Here is a 10917-nt window from a genome sequence, read left to right as displayed (position 1 = left end):
CCTTGAGTTTGATCCCCAGGACCCATATGCTAGAAGGAGAGGACCAAATTGCACAATGTCCCCTGATCTCAACACTTGTGCCATGGCATGTGCATACCCACTACCCTCCCCCGACACAAAATAAATAAATGGAAGCATTTTCTTGGAGGATAATTTGAAACTATGGTTTCATAAAACACTTGTGTTTATGTATACTGATTTGTGGTTTATTGTTTTCTTAAATATGATATGATTGGATTCTATCACCATATATTTTGATGCTTTGATTTTCCAGACCTGGTAAACGCTTCAAGTTAGTTAATGTGGTCCTTTCACATGCTTCCATTATTCTCTGAGTACTTCCTGCAACTCCCATTTTGTCTACCATAAAATGGTGTTTATTGGCACTAGTACTCCAGGTATGGTGGCACTTTCTTGTTAGCCGAGCAGTTGGGAGGCGGAGGCAGGAAGATCAGGAGTTCAAGGCTAGTCATGACCAATAGCAAATTCCAGGCCAGCCTGAACTAATTGAGACCCCGTCTCAAAAACAAAGCAAAATACAAAACCCCACAACATACCTAGTACTAGGTATGTTGTGGGGTGCCATTGCTTCAAGCTCTCTTCAGGGAATAAAGAGAATCCACGTGCATGTGTCTCTGTGTTCACATCTTCATCTCTGTTTCTGTCATTTTCTCCACTGGGTTACACCAGTAACTCCAATTCTGAACCAATCTTCTATTGCAATATATACACAGTGAATCCCTCCTTTGATTATGAGAAACTTGCTTCTACTAGAACAATTATGCTGCTTACTGAAATGTAATTCGGTTACAAATAACTACACATCTTTCAAGTGTACCATTTGTGGTTTTAACATTTGTATATATTCATAAAAATACATCATCACAATCAAGATCATGAAAATATCCTTCACTTCCAAAAGCATCTTTCTAGAATAACATCTAATCAGGTTTCTGGGCATCCTTTGTTCCCATCAAAGTTGGTATGCACAACTGACTGTCAAAAATTATTAGTTATAAATGTCTTAAATTTCTGGTTTAACAATACCAACATCCTTGCCATATTTGAGTCTGTTTCTTAAGTTTCCTGTCTCTTCAATGTGTGCTGCTCTTTTTGTTTCTGTGTGCCTTGTAAAACTGGATATAACTTCTGTAAACAGTCCTTCAGGGTTGTGGTGGTCAAGTGTGGAGCAGGGAGGATACACGTAGTCAATTCCTATGATTAGATTTCAGGCTTTTTGTGAGCCTGTCTTTAAACTTTGAAGATTGACATTTCCTTCCTCACAAAGGGAACAGGAGTTTGGCATTGTCCTTCCTTCAGGTTGCTGGACCCTCGTGAAACATGAATAGCTTGGGCTCTGGTAAAACAGTTTGACTTTCTGGAAATCACCGTTAAGAACAGAATGCTCTGGCACATTCCAAAATGTCTTCTCTTCTGTTCTCCTTGGCAGAAACACAGGGGGATTCACCCCTGATAATCACTGTGAGAATCATCCTTTGCTCCTACGGGTAAAACACAAGTCTGGAACTCCTGCTGTATAATTCGGTTTACATTGGCGAATTTGTACTTGAAATTCTTATTGTCCCACCAAAAGACAAATCATATTATTTTATAGAAGAATGACATATTCTATGGAAAATTCATATTCCAAATAACTAACCTACAAACTAGAGGAAAGTCAAGCTGGTGTGCAGGGTCAAAGACACACTTTTACCAAATGCAATTAGCATACAGAAAAACTACATATCTGTTAGAAAAAGTCTATGGATGAGTGAGTAAAATATGATAATATTGCACTGACACTCTGAGGAACAGAAAATACAGTTCCTTCAAGACAACTTAGGAGATTGCAGGCATGAAGAATCCCTGTTGAATAATTGGAAGTTGAATTCACGTGTACTTGTATCTTCTTCCTTATGTCTAGAATATATTATACAGCAAGCCATCTATCATGTAAATGACATAACCACATGAAGATACTTCATGCTGCTTCCCATCTCAAGCTAAACGTAACAAGGCCTGAGCTATAGAAAAACAATAACAACATCCCCATCCTGAGAAACCACTAGCATCAATGACAGGAGCTTTAGACATCTTTCTTGGTCTTTTTCAGACAGGGTCTCATGTAGTCCAGGTTGGCCTCAAACTTCCTATGTAGCTCTGCTTGGCCTGGAACTCCTGACATTGTTACTTTTATCTCTCTAGTCATCTTTATTCAAAACTTGACTGAACCTAACACTCTTCTCATTTCCTTGAGAAACAAGCTATGAAAAAAATAAGGGCAGCTGTTACAATTATTTAATTTAAGGCAAAACAATTTTATTTTATGTAAATATGTTAAAAAGATACTATTAACAAAATACTGTTAAATAAGCCCAAACAAAATTAATGTTCAGAATTGTTTCCTAAAAAGATACTTTTTAGGTGCTTTTTTGATAATTGTGAGTCATAGATGATCATAAGAATTCAATCACACCTGGTTATTGGGAATTTTTGGGTCAGCTTTGTCTCTGAAGCTGGATTTTGCTCAGCTAATAGCTTTTAAACAATAGTGGATCTCTCATGATGGAATGAAAACTCAAATAATTTAGGGACATCCATGAAACTTTTTTTTTTTTTTAGTCAGGGTTTCTCTGTAGCTTTGGAGCCTGTCCTGGACTAGCTCTGTAGACCAGGCTGGCCTCGAACTCACAGAAATCCACGTGCCTCTGCCTCCTGAGTGCTGGGATTACAAGCATGTGCCACCACTACCTGGCCATCCATGAAACTTACCTCAAATATTGAAAAATTACATATGGTGCAACCTTAGGACAGAAACTGTCTTTTTTGTGAAAAAGTCTTTATTTTAAGAAAAAAATTAGTTAACAAAAAATTTAACAAGTTTCACTTAGCAAAATACACCCCCCAAAAAATCACAGTACAAAGAAAGCTTTAAGTCAAGGCCTCACCAATTCCTACAGTATTAGTATTGTGTCTCAATTCTCAAAACTAACTTTTCAAAAGCTTAAACTAAACCTAAAGATTTAAATGAAAAATAAACTAGAATGAACATGAGAAATGCTTCTCTTTGCATCAGGGATTTAGCACCTTTGAGTTCTCCAGAAAAGTACATATCCCCAGTGTGTTCAAGATCAAGTTTAAGACCCACTCAATCGGGCTGGAGAGATGGCTCAGAGGTTAAGAGCACAGGTTGCCTTTCCAGAGGTCCTGAGTTCAATTCCCAGCACCCACATGGTGGCTCACAACCAGATCTGGTGCCCTCTTCTGGCCTGCAGGCACACAGGCAGGCAGAACACTGTATGCATAATAAATAAATAAATCTTTTAAAAAAAAAAAGATACCTCAACTACTTAGAACTACTCAACTCAGATACCATCACTCCTTAAGTATACTACCAAAAATGTTAATTGGGAAAAGCAAAAGAAAATAGTTTTAGTTTACTCAATATTACATGCTAGAAGAAAAGTTTGTATGAGAAACACTGAAGAGGTAATTTTTTTTTGTTTGTTTTTGTTTTTTGTTTTTCAAGACAGGGTTTCTCTGTGTGGCTTTGCGCCTTTCCTGGAACTCACTTTGGAGACCAGGCTGGCCTCGAACTCACAGAGATCTGTCTGCCTCTGACTCCCGAGTACTGGGATTAAAGGAGTGCGCCACCACCGCCTGGTGAGGTAATTTTTTAATCCAGATTTCATGAACTCATGGTACAATGTGGGTCCCCCAGCTTCCTCTAGAGTTATAAACTTCTCTTGACTGCTTATTGGCTGCCTGTGAAATTTTGATTGAAATAACTCAAATGCCTACAATACTAGTCATATCCACCCATGCTGTTCTGACCGCTGTAGCCGGCCCATAACAGCCACTCACTGACTGGCTCTCCAGGCCTCTGTAAGTCGCCTGGGCAGCTGACACTTCCATGCCCTGCATCACCTGGCTGCTATAAGCCCCATTGCTAGCCCCTGTTGTTGAATTCAGGAAGAGTTCTATATATCTGTGCTGCATGTTGGCCCTGTCCTTCGACATAGCTGCCACTGCTTCTTCATGGGTGGCAAACTCAACATCAGCTTCTCCCGTCATTCTGCCATAAGGACTGATCTCAATATGAACTCTCATGGGGTTGAGTGGAGAGAAGAAGTTGTAAATGTTATTCTCCGTTGCTTTGTAGGGCAGCCCTCTCACGTGGACGTAGTGGCTGGTGGTGCTCTGCACTGTGAACTCACTGTCTCCGTATCTGTGGTCATACATTCCTGAGAGATAGTAGCTGAGGTCTCTTCCAAACAGGTCAGTGGTGAAGCCATAGCATCACTGAGGCCATTGTATTCTTCATAGCCCCCATAGCCTGCACTACAGGCACCAGACCTCATCCTATCCAAGCCAGGACAGAAACTATCTTATCCTGGTCTAAATATTGAATTGTTTCTTGTGTGGGTTGTTTTTTGAGAGAAGTTGTAGTTGAGGATGACTTTGAAATCCTAATCTACCTGCCTCTGCCTCCCACATGGGGCAGAGCGGGGGGGGGATTGTAGCTATGCACCACCACACCCAACACTGCTCTTTGGGAAGTTCACCAGCCTTCTCATACTGAAGGGGAAGAACTGTTCACTGAGATGACCACGCAGGAAACTGCCAACACCATGATCAACTACACATTGGTGGTGTGCTGTAGCCAACTCCGTCTAGTTCTTCAACTACAAGGTGCTCAAGAACAATAGTTCCCCAAACAATGTACATGCCCAGGTGGCCCTGCAGGTGGTGAACTTGGTATATTTGGGAAACTTGGCCTTCATGACCTCTACTAGGCCACGGACACCAAGATGGTGGTGGCTGACCAGAGCCTCATACTCAGAATCATCATGGGAAAATCTATGCTAGCCAGTGACCCCGGATGCTCTGCACCAGATCTTCAAGTTTGGCATTGTCCACAAGATCATCATCTTCGCTAAGAACAACCAGTTCCAGATGCTGCTGGACTCTGCCCTCCACATGAGCATCCAGCATGTTAAGTGTCTCTGGACAGCCAGAACATCTACAATGCCTGCTTCATACCACACATCAACTTTTCCAAGCTCATTGTGCTGGTTGTTAGCTTGACAACACACCTAGATATATATCTGGGAAGAGGGACTCTTAGTTGAGAAACTACCTCCCTAAGTTTGGCCTGTAGGTAAATATGTGTGTGGGGGTATTGTCTTGATTAATGGCTGATATGGAAGGACCCAACCCACTGTAAGGCGGTACCACTTGTGTGCAGGTGGTCCTGTGCTCTATAAGAAAGCAGGCTGAGGAAGCCATGAAAACAGGCCAGTAAGCAGCCTTTCCCCATAGCCTTTGCTTCAGTTTCTGTCTCTGTGATCCTGCCCTGACTTCCCTTAGTGACAGAGATGTCTAAGCCTTCCCTCTCTGCATTGCCTTTGGTCATGCTGTTTTATCACAACATCAGAATCATAACTAAGACACCATCTGCAACATTAAGTACAAGAGGCACCACTACACTCTCCAAGGCCTGTCTTGGGGAGCGGGGAGACAGACAAGCCTTGTGAACCAGGCCACGGCTTTTTTACCCTAATGTCTACTGATTACTTCCCCTTCAACCCCCACCAGGTATGCTGTTGGCAGTAGTTGCAGCTATGTAGCAGGCTGCATTGCTATTTCAAGTCTGACAGGTGCCAGGGGTTCAGTCTTGCTGGTCAACAGTCTGAACACTGAGAGTCACACACCCAAACCTCTTTATTCTCTTTGGTATCTATGGTTACGTGAAGCAGGTGAAGACCTTGCTCAACAAGGAGGAGAACATGCTGGTGCAGAGGGAAGACAGCAGCCGGGCCCAGCTGGCCATGAGCCATCTTGAAGAAGCACAAGCTGAATGGGAAGCCAGTGTGCATTGCAACATCAATGCGCCAAATTATGTTGCTGCCTCATGAAGGCCAGGAAGACCAGAGCTTCATCAAGGATTCTGATGCTCACCACTGCACTGCTTGAAGAAGCTGGCCTCCAAATACTAAAAGCACTTCTCTCTGCTCTCTTCTGTACCTCTCCAACATCCCTCCCTGAGTGTCAGAAGGAAGTCCTCAAGAACCTCTTCTCAAGCAACAGGGACATGAGCAAGGGCTTAAAAATCTTTCAATGATCACAGTCCCTGATCCTTGCTCTCTACCTCATCCACTACATCCTGAACTCTCTGACCCATCACCTCCACCAGATGGACCACTAGATGGCTCTGATCCAGATGAGTTTCTTAGAGGAGGCAGTGCAGGAACCAACCAAGCGGTACATCCACAGCCTGGACAAGAACCACTGCCCACAAGCATCCCTCAAGGCCACCATCTGGTTGCTAGTGGGTATACAACAGCTTCTGTCATTCCAAGTCACTTTAAAAAGCATCTGAATTTTCAGATGATGACATTGTACATAAGAGATCCCCAAATTCCACCAGAAAACTTCTAGAGACCACCAACAATTTTAGCAAAGTGGCAGGGTATAATATCAACTTACAAAAACCAATAGTAGCCTTTCTATATATCAAAAACAAATACACCGAGAATAAGATCATGAACACACCCCCATTTACAACAGCATCAAAGAAATAAAATACCTTGGGATAAACCTAGCCAAGTATGTGAAAGATCTCTATAACAAAACTTCAAACGTCCGAAGAACGAGATTGAGAAAGACACTAAGAAGTGGAAAGATTCACTGTGTTTATGGATTGGTAAAATTAACATTGCAAAAACAGCAATCCTACCAAAAGCAATTTACAGATTCAGTGAACTCCCAGTCAAAATCCCCACAACATTCTTCACATAAATAGACAAAAAATTCTAAAATTCATATGGAACCAGGAAAGACCCTGGATAACCAAAGCAATCCTGAACAAAAAGAACAACTGCTCTTCCGGAAGTCAAGATATATTAGAGATGTATAGTAACAAAAACAATATGGTACTGCCATGAAGACAGATGTGTTTGCTAATGGAACCAAATAGAAGAGCCAAACTTGAGTATTGATAACTACAGCCATCTGATATTTGATAAAGAGGGAAAAAACCACCCTGGAGAAAGGACAGCATCTTCAACAAGTGGTGCTTGAAAGAAAACAGTCTGACCACATGAAGATGAGTGGAAGTAGACTCATATCTATCACCCTGCACAAAAATTAGATCCAAGTTCACTAACAACTTCAATTTGAAACCTGAAACATCGAAATTGTTAGAAGTAAACATATGTAGTGCTCTACAAAGGACTTTCTGAACAGGACTGCATGTGCTTGGGGATCAAGGTCAGCAGCTAACAACAGGGACCTTATAAAACTAAAAAGCTTCTGTTCAGCTAAGGAAACAATAAAGTGAACAGGAAGCCCACAGAATAACAGAGAATCTTTGCCAGATACACATCTGACAGAGGATCAATATCTAGAATATAGGAGGAACTCAAAGAACAAAGAGTTAAGGAAACAAACAACCCAATTAAAAAGTGGGCTGGGGATGAAGATAGAGAGTTTCAACAGAAGAAATAAAAATAGCTGAATACCTCAACACATGTGCATTGTCCTTAGCAATTAGGGAAATACGAATTAAAACAACTTTGACATTTCATCTCACCCCAGTCAGAATGGGTAAGGTTAACCAAACCATCTACAACAAATGCTGCTGAGGATGTGGAGAAAGAGGAACCCCCATTTACTGTTGGTGGGAGTGCAAACTGGTAGCACTCTGGAAGTCAGTGTGTAGAATCCCCCAAAAGCTAAAACTAAATCTACCAAATAGCCCAGCTATACCACCCCTTAGGCATATGCCCGAGGGGCATCCTACTCTACAGATCCTTGCTCAGCCATGGTCACTGTTTCTCTATAGTTAAGAAATGGAAACAAACTAAATGTCCTTTAACTGACAAATTAATAGTGAAGATGTGGTCCAAAATGATTCAAGAATCCGGTAGTCGCTCAGTCCACAAGGCCGATGTCTCAGCTGGTCTTCAGTATAACCTAGGCTCCTGAAGAAGTAGGCTCTAGTCCAGTGATGAAATGGACTTGCCAGTGAGAGTGAGAGCAAACAGGCAAAGAGAGGAAGCTTCCTTCTTCCGTGTCCTTCAGGTAGGCTGCTAGCAGAAGGTGTGGCCCAGATTAGAGGTGGATCTTCCCATCTCAAAAGATCTGGATTAGAACTCAGCCTTCTCATTTCAAATGATTTAATTAAGAAAAAAATTCCTGCCTGGCAGTGATGGCACACACCTTTAATCCCAGAATTTAGGAGGAGGAAGCAGGCAGATTTCTGAGTTCAAGGCCAGCCTATTCTTCAGAGTGAGTTTCAGGACAGCTAAAGATACACAGAAACCCTGTCTCGAAAAACCAAACCAAATCAAACAAATAAACAGACAAACAAACAGAAAAAAATTCCTCACGGATATGCTCAGTCCCTTGGGTTTTAGTTAACTCCAGATGCAATCAAACTGACAAGTCTAGACACCACAGACACCTGAGGTGGAGTGGGTAGGTGGGGTGCGTGCTTGTGATCCGACACTGTGGAAGAGTAGACAGGTGGATCCCTGGGCTTACTGGCCAGTCAGTCTAGTGGTGAGCCCAAGGTTCTAGGGAAAGAGCTTTTCTGGGGAAAACAAGGTGGGCAGCTCCTGAGGAATGACACCCGAGGTTGACCTCTGGCCCCACATGCACCCTCACATCCACATCCACAGCCATACACACATACATACATATCCACATCCACATCCACATTCACAGCCATACACACATACATCCACATCCACATTCACATTCACATATATACACACATACATACACATACACACATACACACACACATCCACATCCACATTCACATACATACACACATACATACACATACACACACACACACACATCCACATCCACATCCACATTCACATACATACACATACACACATACAAACACACATACACATACACATACACATACATACACACTCATTCTCTCTCACAAAACTGTGTCCATTCCCACCCACATGTAAACACACAGACAAGGAAAAGAATTCTACATACAGAGATTGTTAGTCTATGCTGTCACATCTCTAAGGGACTCATCTCCATGTCAGTAAACCTTTTAAACTGGATTATTATTGATGACATCTTTTGTATTCAGCCAAAAGCCATAAAAGCACCAATATTTTTAGTGTAAAAGTTCAAATCTTCACCCACTTTGGTAAATCCATACCAGAATATGGACCAGTACTCTTCAGGTTAAGATCGACCCAACAAGCTCCCATTTGTATTAAAACCTCTTACTCTGGGCCTCTCCTAATATTCCCTAAAATCTTCAGCTGTCCCCACATTATAACCTTTAAACTCTCAAAACTCTCAAGCAACCCCTAGACTATAAAAAGGCTAGAAGACCACAGTCAGGGACAGCTACCTTTACAAACACAACAATTTAATCCATTTGAGTTGTGAACAATATAGAAACATATTGTTCCACAACTCAAAGTCTGATGGGTTTTTATGATAGTAACTTCTTTTTCCAACCAAACAATACAGCCTCCTAATGGTAAGAAATAGTGTGGAGGAGAAGCTAACTCATGCTTGGGACTAGATGTCACCAGAGGATTTTTTTCCTTCCTCTTTCTACCCAGACTCTTAAATCTAACATAGCATCCTCCAGTGTCCCTCCACTGGAGCTACAGCCATAGGAGGACTTGATTTCCTATTCCAAAGCCCTTTCCATCACCCTCTGCCCATGCAGGGTACTGCTAATCTCTACTTGGCTTGATTTACCCCCTTGAGTCTACTTTCTCTGGAACTGAGGCATTTTGTGTCTCTCTACCACTTGCCAGGGACTCTGCACACTGCTTTATCTGATACCTGCCCCACCCAACTGCCCCTTCACAAACCCTTGAAGAAAAATCAATCCCTGATGGTCTCTGGAAGCAAACGAGTTAGGTCTCAGTACTCTTCTCAGAGGCGCTGTCTGGCTTGGGTCTCGGCATTCAGTCCAAACAAAACTTTCCCTGTCTACAAGCCAACACGCATGAAAGCTCACTTTCTCAGCACAAGGAATACAAAGACAGCTGAATACTAAGTCTGCTAGGGATGGTACTTCAAAACAAACTGGCCCTAGATTTGCTAACAGCCAACAAAGGTCCGTGCTGTGCTACAAGATGTTGTTTTTATGTCAGTGAAACTGGGCGGGAACTGCAGAGCCTTGATGCCATCATTTAAAAGGCCAATAATCTAGAAAACTACAAAAATTGGGGTTCACACTGGTTCAAGTGGAAGTCAAATATTTGGTCTTGGTTTTCTTGGTTAACTCCCTTCCCAGGTCCTATTCCTGTCTTGATCTTTATCCTGCCTTTTACCCTTTTGGCTTTCATAAGGAAAAATTCAAAGTCTCTTAGGGGTCTATAGCATTGAGGGTTAAACTTCAGCACCACAGTCCAGTATTAACCATTCTCTCCAAAATTTCCCCTATGTGCATTGGGAGGATAGCTCTACGTCCCTGGTCATCAGAAAGCAGCCAGAGAAGGTTAATCTTTGGACTCACACCCCAATTAAGGTGAATTTCCAAATCCAAGAGGAGGATTGAAAGGACCAAACAATATCTTTGTTATGTTTGTTAACTAAAAATGCCTTCTTCTTGCCTTGACCCTGTCTTTGGGTCTTGGCTAAGTGGAAAAGTACTGTGTTCCAAAGAACATTTGCAAGTGAATTTGTTTGATACACCACAGCTCCCACGGCCATTGAGATGAATGAAAAGGCGATGGAGAGGTGGGAAAGACAGAGGAGCCAAGTGGGTTTTTTTGTTGTTTATTTTTGGTTTTTTTTTTTTTTTTTTGGTTTTTCGAGACAGGGTTTCTCTGTAGCTTTGGAGCTTGTCCTGGACTAGCTCTGTAGACCAGGCTGGCCTCGAACTCACAGAAATCCATCTGCCTCTGCCTC

General features: G+C 42.1%; 2 pseudogenes; one reads left to right on the top strand and one right to left on the bottom strand.

Moving 5' to 3' along the window:
• Positions 1-3805: 3805 nt before the first annotated feature.
• On the bottom strand, positions 3806-4497 carry LOC118574811 (annotated as a pseudogene).
• A 39-nt stretch (positions 4498-4536) lies between these two features.
• On the top strand, positions 4537-6382 carry LOC118574810 (annotated as a pseudogene).
• Positions 6383-10917: the final 4535 nt, after the last annotated feature.

The sequence above is a fragment of the Onychomys torridus genome, chromosome X (genome assembly GCF_903995425.1).
Source record: "Onychomys torridus chromosome X, mOncTor1.1, whole genome shotgun sequence".
Classification (NCBI taxonomy): Eukaryota; Metazoa; Chordata; class Mammalia; order Rodentia; family Cricetidae; genus Onychomys; species Onychomys torridus.
This window is presented reverse-complemented; position numbering and strand designations above follow the sequence as displayed.